This window comes from Ornithodoros turicata, chromosome 2 (assembly GCF_037126465.1).
Source record: "Ornithodoros turicata isolate Travis chromosome 2, ASM3712646v1, whole genome shotgun sequence".
NCBI lineage: Eukaryota > Metazoa > Arthropoda > Arachnida > Ixodida > Argasidae > Ornithodoros > Ornithodoros turicata.
This window is the reverse complement of record NC_088202.1, coordinates 140,632,770-140,646,449: the sequence shown is the minus strand read 5'-3', so window position 1 is coordinate 140,646,449 and position 13,680 is coordinate 140,632,770. Positions and strand designations below refer to the sequence as shown.

Below are 13,680 nucleotides of genomic sequence, written 5' to 3'. Positions count from 1 at the left end.
TCTGCAAGAAAGGCAAAAGAAGCCATAAAAGCAGCGAAACTGGGTGCCACACACCGCTTACAAAACACCCTCACCCACCCCCTCCCCGAGACGAACATACTGGGAATATATATGCTGTGTAATCGAACGCGTTTCGCCTGTGATTGCATGGCATCCATTATGGCTACCGAAAGACCGAGAGCACGTGCAGTAACAAAACATTTGGGGACGAACAACTACGTCTTCTTCTAACGGGACGACTCTTATTGGTGCGATTACAAATTTTCGTCATCGTTACCATAGCGAAAACATAGTCTCGCACCCGCTGTTTCTCTCGGAGGTGCACGTGACAGGAAGCGAGCAACTTCCTCTTCCTCGTCAAAGGGGGTACTCTCTCCACTACGATAGCTTTGTGAATCGCGCTTACGACGCCGTCGTACGCACGTCGCAGGCTACGACGTCTTAGCGCATCTTAGCGTAATCTACGATCGCGTTTGTGAATCCGACCCCAGTTCTTGTGAGGTTTGAAACCTGTTTGTCACCATTATAACTTTGGCTCCGGCGATACAGGGAATGCGTTCCCTATTAAAGTGGTGTCGTGCTCTGTTTTTGTAGAATCTTTTCGTTCACAGCTGCTGCAACCCCTGTGAAGTTTGAAACGTATTTCTTGCCATTATGGATTTCGCACCAGCGATACGAAGGCGTTGTTTCATATTAAAAGGGACCGCTACTGTTTTTAAGAATTAAGAAGCTACAGTCCTAACGAATTTTCAAACGTTATTTATTGTCACTATGGCTTTGGATCAGCGATGCGAGGCATTTGTCCTTTAGTAGCTTTATAAGTGAATGGAATATAACACCCTATGCCAGACCACACCGCCCCTTTAAAGTGCACGATACCAACATCACAACACCGAGTACCAAAGTGGTAAATGGTGGGCAGCAAAGTTTACATGGCTCACGGTAGAGTCACTAAATAAGCTAGACTTCAGAGTATCGACACTGAGTTTCAAGAGCGAGCATACGCCATCTTGTTTCCGCGCCACGCTACCCATGCGCACGCGCCCTGCGCCCGTTATCGAACGATGCCATCTATCGTGCGCGGGTGAAATGTTCCTTTCGTTTACAAGCAGCAGTTGATGGCCTTGCGCTCGTTTTGACATCTTCGGGACGCTCTGGTTGACAATACATGAATTATCGCACAACAAACATACACGCTTCTCTCTCCCACAGTGAGCATTATGTTAGCCGTCTTTGATCCTCAGATGGGGATGGTACCGGTGTGGTGCGGAAGCAAGATGGCGCTCCTGCTCTCCCTTGGACCTCAGTGTCTATACTCTGAAGCGAAGCTTATTTGGTGACTCTAGCTCACGGTACCCGCAACAGGAATAACGAAGTCACAGAAAAGGTGCGCGGGTGTCTTTTCAAGTGTACTACTCCGCCCGTTGTAAGTCTTCCAATTTTGACAATTAACGGATTTAATCAATCTTCGCCGCGATCGTAGTGAATGAAATGTATAACCCTAAATTACATCACACCTTCTGTTACAAATACGCTATACTAATGCGGCGATTCACCAGCGTCAATGTGGTAAATCGTAGGCGGCAAATTTAAACTGGTTCATAACATCCACATCAGAAATAACAAATCTCGGAAAAACAGTACGGGTCCCTGTGAAGTCTTCTACGCTGCTCGTTGTAAGAGTGTGGCAACTGAGGTCGTCGCAAATGGAATATAAAACCCTGGAGCACGGCTCATGACCCCTTTCAACTCCACTATAACAACCTGTGTGGCACCGGTACTAAAGTGGTAATAGGGTGAGGAGTGCACATGAATCCCCTCGTGAGATGAGTTCGCTCAGCTATGCGGTGGGTACAGCGTAAGCCCTCGCTCGAATTCCATTTCAGAAATCGCACCACTGACTTCTCCTTCAAAATCCGTCGCAGACCTCGGGACCCGTCATCGGAATTCAACTTCAAAAGCGTGGTGGATTTTGAAGTTGATTGAGTGTTTCTGATGTGGTGGCTCTAAAGTTGAAGTCGAATGAGGGGTTGTGTTGTGATGGTTTATGATGGTGGTGCTATGTCATGGACTGCGCAGAAATCCGATCATGATGTGATGTGATATTGAATGAATTGTTAGGAAAATGCCGATCTGTCTCTGTTTGTCCCGGCCCACGGTTTGCTCTAAGCGCATGAGTGGTGCTAACGTCGCTTCGTGACGTACAAGTGATCAAGAGTAAGCCATAAAGTTGATCCGAGCCGTCTCCGTTGCAGTCGAATTTTCTGTAGGAAGTAAAGACCTCGCTACGCTGATGCTGCGTCGCACTGATCTGATTACGTTACGCTACGTGATCGAGACGGTACTTCTAAGTCACGCTGTAACGCTCGTGGCTGATTTTTAGGGACATTTTTGTAAATTAGCAGCGACCAGACACCGTTCGGGTATCAGAGAGAGGATGCCCTCTTCGAAGCACTTGGGTCTTGAAATCCGCAGAGCGTGAATGCCCAGGAATGGGAGGGCCTCTTAACCTGACAGCAGGGCAAGAATACGGTGGCTAGGCAGTTGTCTCGAAAGCGCTAATGAACATTTTTGTAACCGAGCTTCTGAAGAGGCATTTACGTTCTTGCAATGTTTTCTTTGTCTAGTGGTTTTGATTTGCTATGTCCCACATTTATTCGACACACGCTAGATACAGAACTACACTCGTGATGTCACAGGGTATAAGTCAGGGGATTTCCTTTACTCCAGATAAATTTCAATGGTACCTACCCAGCAAACCATATATATCCCGAAAACGTCTGTAGGATATCCCATTTCGGACGTTGGGATATCCCACGGACTTTGCCACAGAGCCCATTTACATCCCCGAGACGTTCTGTGGACTAGCACTTCTTTGCCATTTGTAGATCCTCCGAATATCCCAGAAACGTCTTTTTAGGATATATGGACGTACGTGGGACATCATGCAAGCAGGTCCAAACATGCACTTGCATTTAGTTTATACATATCTGACATGACAACACCACTCTGATATGTATGTAAATATATATGTATTTGCATATGTATTATGTACAATGTTAATTCGTATGTGTGTGTGTTGAAATAAATGCCTCGAACATTAACAACAGGTAAAAAATTCAGGGAATGTAGTAAGCCCCGCCAGCGTTTGACCACACCCTGGCGCACAGTCCACCAAGGCTGACCATGATACCACACATGCTTCCACTCTAAAAAGAAGAGCAGGCTCCGTTTTTGTCCTCTCCACCGCACACGGGAATTTGAAGGGAGACCAGAGCATTCACAACAGTTTATGCTGACAAAATGCCCAGAGCTTATACTGAAATAAAGGCCGTTGGGGCAAGTTCGTTACGTATTTGGGCCCTGATACACCTGTAACGGTGAGGAGATGCTTCTTTGCAATTAACCCGTGAATCTGCAGAGGCATGGTATAACCAATAACGTTTCTCACATTCCTTCATGCCAGATACTGTGTTTCTAATTCAAGCTATTGTCTATAATGGGAATAGCTGCTGAATGGAGCTATAAAAGTGATCAAATTCCACTGTTGCTTGACGATCGTTACGAACAGAGGTAAATACTTTCACGGCTAGCAGCACGCGAACGATAAAACTATATAACGATTTGGCATGTTCCTCCCATCCAGTTAACGTTTACAGAAGTTTTTGCTTGCTCTCACCACAACAAAAATGTGGCTGTCGGAGCAAGATGCCACAAACTTCATTTATTTGCATATCTTCACTCAACGTCCTGGAGACGTTCCTGTGACGTTCAACCAGTGCCCAAAATCTCGTGTACTGGATATTTCGTGGGTATCCAAGGGATCTCCAGGCTTTTCCTCCATTCAAATGTCCAAAGCGCGATATCACGCAGACGTACCTAGGACATCTGTGATTTACTCGATAAAATAAAAAGGTGAATGTCGTTCTGGGACATCGCACAGATATTGCATGGGCGTCCAGATATCCAGGACGTTCGCGACCTTGTAAGAATATCCTGGGGATATTAGTGGTTGACTGGGTATGGTCCATTATGGCCCACGGTGACAGGAAAGCTTATGCCTAATGAGAGTGAATGGTCTTTATAATACGTTGTGCCACGTAGTAAAGCATGGTTCGAAACGCGCGCACCTTGCGGGGGTATTCTGATGGCCACCGAAGGAGACTTCCAGACGCTGGGTTTCCCAGCACCGATGCCAATCCACACTTACTGTCGTTGGATCCTCGCTGGAGCTACGGGCCGACGCATCACCGTCAATTTCCTGGCGGGTGATATCTCCAACTGCGACAGCACACTGACGGTAACGTTTGAAGAAAAATGATTTACCTATGCTTCACAATAACAATCTGACACTGATTTAAAATCGATGTCATGTCCAGTTTAGGGGAGAAAAAGCGTTCCTCCGGTGTTGTTCAGTCGGCAAAGCGCAACGTCAGAGACGTCTACTTTCCCGTACGTAGTATAAGAATGTTTCAGGTTTTTTTCTTGTAAGCGATATTCTAGCACGACATTGTACAAGTAGTAGAGACCTCTCCCTTCTTGTAAACAAATGACGTCATACTGTACGACAGCGCCACCAGCTTGGTAGAGTTGAACTACGATTGAAGCTAGGTTAGATCAAGGTTGCGCCCGAAATGCCACTGTCTTGAGGGGATTACGATGGTCCCTGAAAGTGACGCCAACATTCAGTCCTACTCTTCTTTCAATAGGAGGTAGCAAACCAGTGCCCATTCGTGGAATCCAGCCCTCCCCTTTCCGATTTTTTTCCGTTTCAGTCTGTCTATGATGTTTCTCGGGTACAGCCGAGAAATTGGTGGTAATCTGTAAAATAGAATGGATTTCAGCCAGGATTGTGTCCCATTCTGCTTACTTGTTTTTGTACAAATTTTCTTAATTACAGACTAATGAATGAATGTCAGGTAAATAGCCATCTTGTTGTTACATACTCTCTTCTAGAGGATGTCAACTGCAGACCATAGCCCTAGAACTCAGCTGCAAAAACGACATCTGTGCTGTTGTCATAGCTTTTGGATACAAATTCTGTAGGTGTTAAATAAAATGCCCTGTATGGGAACACTCGCACGTGGATGGTGAAATACCTGCTGCGTGGTTGAACGGACACAGCATCCGTTCGTTGGTAGAGGGCTCGAATCCAACCGCCGCTTGTGCTGTCTTCGGGTTTCCCTTGAGTCTTTCAGCAGTGTTTCGTGACAGATGTAAAGACAGTTAATCCAGCTGCCAACATTATCATCATATTCCATTTAGGTACAAGATATATGGACACATATATTAATTAATCTAATTCCTTTTGTCATTCCTATCATTTGAGCAGATCGGAGACCATATATTAGAACTGCAAGTTCCATGCAACACTTCCTTCCCGTACGTGTACGAGTCCTTCTCCTCCCAACTCGTGGTAGCGGTGGTGCCTCCGAGACAATCCACTGTGCACGGCTTCAGAGCTCACTACGACTCAGCGAAGGGGCTGCGTAAGTGCGGAGCACGCTTCTCAACCATAGTTTGAGAAGCCGCTCGTCACAAAGAACTCATTACGAGTTAAGTGACCGTGTGAACAATTCAACTAACTTAACAACGAAGATCTTCAGCATGAAATGTAACTCGCAGTTACAGAGTTACTAAAACGAAGAACGAGTTGCTTCCAACTTCCGCTTAGAAATGGTGTTTAGTGCCTCTGCTCCAAAATCAGCACTACATAGCTGTATGTTTAAGAGCTTGCATCAAGGTCACGACACCGTCCAGAACGACTTTTTAAGTCAGTACAGTTCAAGGTGCCCATGCCATAACCTGCTACAGGTATCAAAGTTCCTAATCTCTTTTAGCTGACCACAGCTTCGCGTGTTCCTGTCTTTCACCATATGCAGGGGCCGGTCAAGTCATCTTCGAGCGATATCCACGTGATCATCCACTTTTCCACGTTATTCCTTTCAATGTGACCCTTCGTAGCAGATGCAGTAGCTTAGCTATGTCATGGAGGTGGTAAGGCCACCGAAAACCACAAAAAGCAGTGGAGGTGCAAAAGCGAGCGCTGGTAAAAGCGTCACAAAATACAAGCGAAACCATAATACAACATAAATGTCTACCGTGTAGTAGGGTACACCCTTTGGTGAAAGGGTGGATGCACGTGATCCAAGACTTCATTTTCTTACACGCACCATTTGCAGCATGCTACCAGACCCGCGAAGAGCCAAGCGGTACGCTCGTTCCGACAGCAGAAGCTCTGCAAGCTAGACCTTCCATGTGTACCTGGAGGTTCCTGCTCAAGCCCAATGTCACTCTAGCTTACACAGTCGTTGGCGCCAACGTCACAGCTCCTAACGTTCGCTGTAGACAAGAATACCTTGGGGGTGACGGTAAGTCTAGTCGTGTTGTGTGTAGTCTTGCAGTCTTGGTGCGTGTGACGATAGTGCAAAGTAATGTTAGCCTCATGAGTACATACGCTCTAAAAGGAGGGGTGGCGTGGGGTGTAATGTCTTAGTCAGCTCGCTATTGTTGGCCAAGCAGAAGTGGCCATCGTCACGACTACAGGAAAAAAAACGGACAGAGGATGAAGGGTGGAGATGCGTAGATATGGTGGAGATGGGTGGAGGGTGCATGAGTCAGTCGGGGAGTGCAAAGGGCTAGTGGGATCACTGGGCAGGACCCGCCTCCTGCAGAAAGAGAACAACTTTGCATGGCTTAGTGGAACATTCGGCATCTCTAAACGGGTAACTTCAGTGCATTACATCCTATGTGCCAATCCTTGCGCCGAAAGCCTCTGACTAGAGGGGAAAGCAGGACATATGTCTTTTCTGTGACATTTAACGCACCTCCCAATTTCCACAAAAGGGCATATGCCGCCCAATGTCAGCACTAGGGAACTGAAGCATATGATAACGGATGACGTCCTGAGCATGCTGTGCCGGGTCTGCTTTTACATTGTGACGATGGCTCCTGCGTTCAAACAACGTTTCTATGCGTTCAACATTTCCGATGAAATGATTTGAGCTGCAACGAAACTATTATGTAAGATGAAACGTTCCACCATGATTTCAAATGGAAACCTCCACTTTTAGGGCCTTGCGCTTCTTGTAAAGTGGCAAACGAGGCGCACTTTGTCGCTGTTAAAACTCTGTATTAATGGTGATGCACAAAGTTCTTTGCAAGAAAACAAGAAAAACAAAAGAAAACAAAGATCGTGAAGCATTACGTTTTCTGTAGCGGTACGTGAGGGCGGAGACATCGACGCCACCGTCGCTCTTTTGGCGATCACTTTCTGTTTCCAGCGGACGGCCGAGGTGAAATACCTGAGATTACTTTAGTGCTGCATCCATGGTTCGAGCGGATGATGGGGTGACCAGACTTTAATACTGCGACTGCAATGTGCTCCCTAAAGTCAATAACTTAAAAAGATTTTGATTAAAATATATCTGTTAATTGGTCCCGTAATTGAGCGAAAAATTGGTTTCCTAGTAGCAGCCCCGTCGAGTAATGCCCATGCTAAAAGTAAAACCGCCCTAAGGTAACTCCCACTTTTATGAAAATTTGTTGCAGGTAAGAGGAAACACCCTGCATATAAATGAACACACTTTTGCGGATTGTGCTCTTTCAGCCTTCCATAGCATAGCAAAACCCTATGCTTGAGGGAACACGAAGAAGGAGAATGCCACGTGCCCTCAACCTGGGGGGGGGGGGGTTGCTACGTATATGGATTCCCCCCAGCTAGCCGCAGTTCTCTTAGCAATCTGAAATCTTTTCCTTCCCGTTTCTCCTACGTAGCACGCTATTCATGCCATAACTTGTAGACGATGCAGACTGAGTGGTGTAGGTGGTGAGTGGTGCAGATTGAGCAGACATGGGGTCGTTGGGACTACACAGGATCCTGTGTAACCTCTCTTTGGGCTTAAAAGCTGTGCAAATGCCAAGATGATTCAAGGCTTCAAAGGTTTCTTGCGTAGCCTACAAAAGTGTTACTCACATTCAAAATAATACACTGCGATCCATTTCATATCTGATGGTGGCACCCACATATACCTGGGCATCTAGTCGCCTTTGCTTCCTTTCGCGCCGTGGTATGTGAAGCCAGTGCATGTACTGTAAACACGGAAGTGAGGTAAACACTCTTCGACAAGAACCCGTAAGCTTGCGAGTTCAAACTACAATGCTTTCGCGCGATATCTTCATGCTATGTTCACAATATTTTCATCGCTGGATATGCGGCGGTGCCATTTGCATGGAGACGTATCCTAAGGGGAACGCACTTCCCCACCTTTGTGCGAAGAGGTTTTTTACCCGTAATAAATGACGGCAGAGGAACTTCCGACTTCTCTCTACATTATGCCACTTGGTCTACTTACCGCCGTGTTCCCGCTACAGGTACGCTCTTGCCCGTGCGGCACAGCGTGTCACAACTTGCTCATCAGGAGATAGAAATGTCATTCCTGCGTTCTCGTGCATGATATTCGACGTTACGACACGTGGAATTTCGTGACGCACAGACCAAAGGAGACAGGTGATGCTTTCTAAACTGCATTATCAATTTGTAAATACTGTCGCTATAGGGCTAGACGAATTGCATATTTTCATATTGGGAACTACGTTCTCTAATGGTTCTCCTTATTTGCTTCCCGCCAATAGACAACCGACATTCTCCAGCATCTATGCTGAGCGGAGCTGATCCAACGCTCGCTTTCCGCATGCCACGAAACACCTGTCGTCTGCATTAACTCATTGAATGCGACTCGATGTGGCTTTCTACAGCGCATTGGCGTTACCGCTTGACTCTCCTACCTGCTGCCACTGTGGTGCTTTGGAAGGTCTGGAGTACAGACTTCTTCATTGCCCACACTACCAACCAGTGATGGGCAGTAGTTCAATTACATGTAGTTGAATTACTAGTTAAATTACTTTTCGAGTAGTTACTTGGTAATTATAACTACTCTGTCATATGTAGTTGCAGGTTGGTAGTTAAATTACATTTTTTGTAGTTAACTACTGTAGTTTAACTACGAAGCCGCGCCCGCGACCTCGTGGTGATCGCGCGAAGCCGTAGCAGACGCCTTAGCCCGAGGCACCCGCTTGGTCGCGGCCGGAGGCAATCCAATCCAAGTATTAGCGTTCTGGGTTGCAGCGAGCATGCGTTCGTTGTTGTTGCAGCATGTTTCACGTTCTTCTTCTTGTCGGGGTTATTGCCTGTGTCACTGTCGGGATGGACTCCTTCGTGATTGAGTACTGCTACAAGAATGTTAAGGTCAAGGAGGGAAGCGCAAACTTCACTGCAGAGTGCCGGTTTTGCCCCTGTCGTACGTTGTCCGGCAGCGTGAGAAGTTCCAGTAACTTCTTGAAACACGTGCGGGTGAGTAAATTCACTTGCGTTAATAAATGATCTGTGTATTCAAGTGCTTTGCTATAGACAATTTCCACCGATTAACGGCAACTCCTATTTTAATGGCAACGCGGCAGTGCACATTCGTTTAGGATTACCATTTTCTGTTCGCATTGCAAATACCCTCTTTCACTACATCGCGTGCACCTTTGCTGAGACATTTGGTTGTTGTGATCTACAAGGCGTCAACCATAAAAAATGTCCCGGCTCCTTTGTTTCTGAATGGCGTTGGACGATGCATACCCTGTGTTGATGTAGCAAATGGCGCGCACGCCTGTATGTGGTGAGATGTTGCTCGTACCTGCTCGCAGGACGTTTTCTTCTCTTTTTCTTTTTTGTTCCTACGCGTCTGTCGCCAGTAGTCATACTAGGTTGTGTGACGGTCTCTTGACGTTCCCGTTGTGAGGAAGATTTCAGTTTCTCGCCCGACAAATTTCCCAACGAGCTCCGATATGACCATTATTTTTATTCCTCTTCATCCTCAGGAGCAACATCCTGTCCAGTTCACGGACTACGAGAGACAAAAGAACAGCAAGAGACGAAAAAAGAAAGGGGACGTCGACGGTGCGCAAAGGAGTGCTGACTCGAACCAGGGTCCCCATGGCAGCAAACAAGCGAGCCTGTGCCAGATTGTGGAAAATGCGTGCGACAAGAAGATAACACAAGAAGCATTTGACAAAGCTGTTACAGAACTGATAGTCACTGACATGATGCCAACTGCAACAGTTGAGAGAACAGGATTTGAGAACTTCTGCAGAACAGTGGCTCCTAGGTTGTCAATTCCAAGTCGAAGAACAGTGGTGCGGCGCATAAGAGCAATGTTCTATGAAAAGAAAACGGAGATAATTGAGGAAATCTCAAACGCACTGTGGGTGTCTTCAACAGCCGATCTATGGAGCTCTCATCATCGGGCATATATGGGAGTAACAGTTCACTATGTTGATGCAGCTTCCCTCGAGAGAAAGGGTTTCGTGATAGCATGCCGACGATTTAAGTATGAGCACACTGCTGAAAGGATTGCTGAAATGCTTATCGACATCTACAATGAATTCAGTATCATGGAAAAGGTCAAGGACTGCGTCACTGACAACGCAGCAAATTTTGCAAAGGCATTTCGTATGTTCAGCAGAGACTCTGCAACTTCTGAAGCCACTGTTGAGGAAAGTGACGAGGATGAAGAAGATATCACCGACATGTCTGAATCAGTGGAATGCGAATAAATTTTTGGATTGCTGAACAGTGTTACTGACGACGATGCTGGTTTGACTTCACTGCTTCCTCCGCAAAAGAGGTGTGCAAATCATTTACTCTACTTAGTCGCCTCGGTGGATGCTCCCAAAGCAAGGTCAAATCCAGCGTACAAGAGCGCACATGACAGAGCGATGGGAAAAGTGCAGGCCTTGTCAAATGCGGTACATCGGAGCACAAAGATGTCCGATATTGTCCACAGGGTAACAGGAACAACATTCATCAACCCCACATCTACAAGGTGGTCTTCGGATTTTGAAGCTGTGAAACGCGTGCTGGGCATTGGGATCGACAAAGTTAAACAGTGCAGCTCAGAAATGAAACTGAAAGGTGATTCAATGACCGAGTCCGATTTCTGTTTTCTCGAAGCGTACGTAAAGGTGATGGCTCCAGTGGCTGCTGCAATGAAATTGCTTCAAGGGGAAAAGGACTGCTTCCTGGGGCATGTGATCCCAATGGTCCTCGGAATCAAAACCAAGCTAAGTGCCATCTGTAAAGTAAAGTACAAAATCGTTGTTCCCCTCATAAATGTTCTGCAAGTGAGTCTCGATGAGAGATTCCGAGACATCCTGCAAAGTGATGAATACAAAATTGCTACCGTGTTGGTACCAAGGTTCAAGATGTCGTGCATTTCGCAGTCTGGCGAACTTACTACAAAGGAAAAGGTCATTGCAGCAATCGAAGAGGTCCTCCGGAAGAGTGAACAAATGAATGACAATGAGGGCATGGACCTTGGATTGGACACAGTGAGTCAGAGCTCAACATTGGACAGCCAGGACGATGACAATTTGTTCAGTTTTGTGGACAACACATGCATGCAAGATATGCGTGTTGGATCAACCACGCATGACAAGATTGTGTCAGAGTTTGAGCCGTACCTCTTGGACAAGCGAACAGATACGAAAATTTTGCACACCTACCCTTGTTTGAAAGCATGTTTTGTCAAGTTTAACGCTTCACTGCCCAGTAGTGCAGTTGTTGAAAGGTTGTTTAGCTTAGCTGGCCAGATATTGACACCGAGAAGGTGCAGAATTTCGGACACACTGTTCGAAAAGATGGTGGTGCTGAGATCACTGGCTTCGTCCGCTAAGAATCTGATTCAAGCGTAAGCACAGCCAGCACAAGGCATTGGTGCTTTTGTGATATAATTTGGAAGCTGTGTGCAGAGTCACCGATGCCAGTTCAGTTAGAGCACTGGACTAGTGTTATGTCAGATGAATAGTAATGTGGCATTACAAAGGTGATGGCTTCGCTTAAACTGTAATGCGACTTTGGGCTGAACAGCCAATTTTTCTTAATAGTTCACTATGTTAACACCTCGTTAGTCAACTTGCCCAAAGGAACAGGAAGGCCTGAAAATATTTTCCTTTGTTTTGTTGAATTGCCTTCTGGAAAAATTTGAAGCTCACTGGAGCACTAGAAGAGTTTTGTATCTGCTCTGTACCAATTTATGACCGCAGACAGGTGAGCGCTTTGGGACTCAGGGGCACCAGGATGGTGTGAACGCATTACGAATGTACATCGAATTAAATTATTACTTCAACCGATATTGCTGTCTATTATTACTTATTAGTGACACCTTTATTGTTCTTACAGCCATTTTCCACAAAGTAGTTGGAAAAGTAATTGAAACTACTTTGTAGTAGTTACAAATATAGTTTAATTACTTTTTGCAAGATGTAGTTAATTAGTAATTCCAATTACTTTTAAGGGAAGTAGTTAGTAGTTGTAGTTAAACTACCTCATGAGTAGTTACTGCCCATCACTGCTACCAACCTTCCCGAACTGCACTCTCTAGGGGTCTTAATCAGTTGGATTCTCGCCCCTTCTCTCTATCAAAATTGCTTGGTCCCTGGCCCAAATCCAGCCCACAACACGCTGCCCTCAAACCTCTTTCGACCTTCTTGGACACAATATAGGACTTAGATCCGTATTGTGAAGGGACTAATTATTTCATTCGCCGTGTCACCACCAGCGATAACTTTGAGTATCGCCCCTGGTGATGAAACTCCCCATTCCTCATCATAAAAGTGAAGTTGTTGACGTTCTGATGGAGCATGACAATTGAAAAACGTTCGAGAGAGCATCCTTTTAGTACGTGGGGTTGACGCGCTTCGTGAAACAGTTTCAGACGCAATTTGCGAACGTGGCATGAAGCAGCGAAGCGTGATGGAGTTCGGTGCCACGGAACTGGTTTACGTCAAGAAGCATTTGCAGCCTTCAGGCGGGATTAACGCAACGTACAAAATTAATGGTAAGCATCTTTTTGTCACTGCGTATCTCTTAACCGTCACAGTGCAAATAGTGTACAACATCTAATTTCGCCAACAGCTAAGATAACACCACCTAGAGTACGGGTAGTTATCACAAAGACGTCAGCGAACAATGAGCGGGTTGTATAATGCTCGGTTTTCCACATAAGTGATCTAGACTATAATCTGTTACAGAGAAACATTCTACGTGAGAAAACAGGCTGTCTGAATATTTCATTCACGATAGGAAACTGTTCCATGACGTCATCATCAGACGCCTAGATCCAACGACAAGAACGGCGAAAATTTTGTAGAAAGAACCAGAAAAGAACTATTAAATGCAAAGTAGCTTTAGAGAGGAAGCTCAAGTGCTAAAATTCATTATATTTCCGCAATTTCTTTAATTAAGTTTATTGCATATAAGTACTAGACACGATGTACCAGCACTCGAGGACTGCAAGGTATAGTCAGTCATGGAACACGAAGATTTTTGTAAATTAGAATTATGTTTCGAAAGTGTCCACCTGCTTACTATTATTGAAACTTCTTTAGCTGCAAGGAATGCTGGACCACACACTACACAATTTATTTTGAATTGAACACAAGCCCGCGCAAATTTGGGAAGCAGCTTGTTCCCAACAAATTACCGCTTTATCTTCACATCAGGTTAGCATCCATTCCGCACGTGGGGTGAAATAGAGGGACTTGCACTGACTTGTCGTCATTTGCCATACTTCGCCATTTGATTCCCATGCTATTTCAGAATGTGGAGGGCGGGTCAGAGTGCAAGAAACTCCA

The 13,680-nt window shown here is 45.7% G+C and overlaps 1 long non-coding RNA gene across 1 annotated transcript; it reads left to right on the top strand.

The window, feature by feature from the left end:
* Positions 1–4,150: 4,150 nt before the first annotated feature.
* On the top strand, positions 4,151–6,316 carry LOC135384168 (uncharacterized). Its single transcript, XR_010420275.1, has 3 exons — positions 4,151–4,300; positions 5,333–5,489; positions 6,183–6,316. It is a non-coding gene; the product is annotated as an uncharacterized LOC135384168 (long non-coding RNA).
* Positions 6,317–13,680: the final 7,364 nt, after the last annotated feature.